The sequence below is a fragment of the Cebus imitator genome, unplaced genomic scaffold, assembly GCF_001604975.1.
Source record: "Cebus imitator isolate Cc_AM_T3 unplaced genomic scaffold, Cebus_imitator-1.0 Scaffold2321, whole genome shotgun sequence".
NCBI lineage: Eukaryota > Metazoa > Chordata > Mammalia > Primates > Cebidae > Cebus > Cebus imitator.
The window spans coordinates 1-1,811 of NW_016109636.1; the positions used below are offsets into that span (position 1 = coordinate 1).

Genomic DNA, 1,811 nt, shown 5'->3' on the forward strand with positions numbered 1-1,811 from the left:
TGTGGCTCGCCGTGATCGTATAGTGGTTAGTACTCTGCGTTGTGGCCGCAGCAACCTCGGTTCGAATCCGAGTCACGGCAGTGACGTTCGTCTGGGCCATCAGCTCCCTTTTGCTCTCAGCAACCCAGCTCCTCAAGCGCCCAGGGTGCTGATTGAGCGCTGGAGGGAGGCGATGTTCGCTGACCCAACAAAGACAGCAGGTGGAATAGGCACAAATGGAAAACTGTTGCCGGTGCCCTAAGCAGAAGGCAGGTGCGAGCGGGAGCCAGGGGGGTGAAATGCTCAGACTCGGCAGAGGCGGCAGCCAGAACCGCGGGGGTGAGAGGGCGCGGTGGCTGCGGAGGGGGAGCCGCTGCTGAAAGGAGGCCTGTGTTGTCGTGTGGGTGACTGTCGGTGGAAGCTTTGGAGGAGAGTGGTTTGGAAGAATGGCGATGGACTTGACGGGCAGAGGAAGGTGGGGACCCTGAGCGTCCTGCCAGGGGACAGGAGGCTGTGCTGTCCCTCCTCTTCCCTTACCTGGCAGGGGAGAGAACGTGGTCCGGAAGGGGCTTCTCCCTGGACGAGGCTAGTCCACCGCACTTCAGCTGCACTGGCCCCTGCAATTTCCCCACACCGGCCCTCGTAGGCCGTGGTGTTTGTGCCACCCCGCGGCTGGGTTCCTGCACTCTCCTGCCTTGCCTTGGCTCACCGCTGACGGGGATATCGCCCCGGAGACCCTTCGCCGCCCTCCTAGGGATCTTGAGGGCGCTTCCTTGGTGTTCTCACTGAAGCTCAGGAACAGGCAGATATAAGCTCTGTTTTTTACACGCTGAACTTGGATATTGACAAAAAAGCCCTGACCCAGAGCTTGGGTCTCCTCCGGGCCTGCACATGACTCGCGACTCTCCGCCTCCCGCCTCCAAGCGCAGCTTTTGGCTCAGGGATGGGCAGCGCCCACCCAGCGTGGAACCCCCGCAGCCGCAGCCCCTGCAGGGTGGCGGGCAGACACTAGCAGGAGAAAGAACACAAGGCGTGCGTGGTGGGAAGCACGGGAGATGTCACTTTCCCACCAGGCGAGAAGGTCTTTGGAGACAGGACAGAAGGACGCACCCCTTCCAGGAACAAGGCGGCTGCTCCTGAGGCCTGGCTTCGCACGGAGGCTCCTGGGTCCCTGCGCCCTCTCTCTACCCGCTGCAGCCAGAGTGCTTCAGACATCTCAGCCGGCTTCCTCTTCCGCCTCTGCCTCCTCTTCCTCCCCAGCTGTCCTTGGGACAGCAAGGCCCCCAGCCCGGGGCAAAGACCTAGCCTCCTCTCCAGCAATTGGAAAGGGAGTTGTATGCACGCCTCCTAACCCTAGGAGGACAGAGACCCTGAGGTGGAAAGACACCCCCTCCCCCCGCCCCCTTGCTGCTTCTCTGGGCACAGCTAGTCCAGGGGGCCGGCTGAGGGCCCAGTTCTCCTTGCTCCTGCTAGAGCGCCTGGGTCGTGTGGCTCAGGGAGCTGGCCACGTGGGCATCTCCCCCACTGCTCCTCAGGGAACGGGAGGCATTACCCTGTAGGACCCACTCTTACCCATGAGAGACACTCGGGAAAACCTCCCGCGGAAGCCGGGGCTCTGCAGCTTAACCGCTTCGGGGTGAAGCTTGCGTCGGCCCTTCCTTCCTTCGGAGAGCCTTGGGGAGAGGAGGAAAGCTCCAGGACAACAGGCTTTGCAGCATCTCCACGGAGTCCAGAGGAAACGAGGGCGCCGTCTTCCTGGAAGAAGGCGGCCCGAGGCGAGGCCTGCGGTCGGCCGCAGGGAGGCTTGTGGAGCAGGAGTGCCCTTTCTCCAC

The 1,811-nt window shown here is 62.8% G+C and overlaps 2 non-coding genes across 2 annotated transcripts; both read left to right on the forward strand.

The window, feature by feature from the left end:
* Positions 1–8: 8 nt before the first annotated feature.
* TRNAH-GUG lies at positions 9–80 on the forward strand. Its single transcript has one exon. It is a non-coding gene; the product is annotated as a tRNA-His (tRNA).
* A 428-nt stretch (positions 81–508) lies between these two features.
* LOC119469995 lies at positions 509–673 on the forward strand. Its single transcript, XR_005198867.1, has one exon. It is a non-coding gene; the product is annotated as a U1 spliceosomal RNA (small nuclear RNA).
* Positions 674–1,811: the final 1,138 nt, after the last annotated feature.